Source organism: Morus notabilis, unplaced genomic scaffold, assembly GCF_000414095.1.
Source record: "Morus notabilis unplaced genomic scaffold, ASM41409v2 C11164495, whole genome shotgun sequence".
NCBI lineage: Eukaryota > Viridiplantae > Streptophyta > Magnoliopsida > Rosales > Moraceae > Morus > Morus notabilis.
In genome coordinates this window covers 1-417 of record NW_010381510.1, presented here as the reverse complement: position 1 = coordinate 417, position 417 = coordinate 1, and the positions used below count along the sequence as shown (strand labels likewise).

Below are 417 nucleotides of genomic sequence, written 5' to 3'. Positions count from 1 at the left end.
GGACCAGAAACCAATGCATTTCTTAGAATTCTGTCGGAAGAAAAGAAAACTAGCAGTAAGTTAAATGGTTAGGAGGATAAATGCATGAGAAAGTATACTATAGAAAATAAGATGATGTACATCTGACATGGAATCAAGGAGTTCTTTACTTACAACTCAGTTAAGTTCTCCCAATTTTGAACAAAATCAAGGGTAGAACTTCCGGTGTATAAATCGCCAATTCGCCTGCATATGAATTAGGAACAAATAAAATTAATATTTAGTCTTGTTCCTACAGGGGAACTGGGAAGACAGATCAATAAGAGAAATTTTCCTATCTCTCTACATACTTACAGGGATTCCAATGAGGTCAACTGAGAAAAACTGGATGGTATGGGACCTTCAAGAGAGTTACCTTGTAAAGTCCTACAAAACATT

At 35.7% G+C, this 417-nt stretch overlaps 1 long non-coding RNA gene across 1 annotated transcript; it reads right to left on the bottom strand.

The window, feature by feature from the left end:
* LOC112094765 lies at positions 1-414 on the bottom strand. Its single transcript, XR_002903672.1, has 3 exons — positions 334-414; positions 154-225; positions 1-30 (listed from the first exon to the last, which is right to left on the bottom strand). It is a non-coding gene; the product is annotated as an uncharacterized LOC112094765 (long non-coding RNA).
* Positions 415-417: the final 3 nt, after the last annotated feature.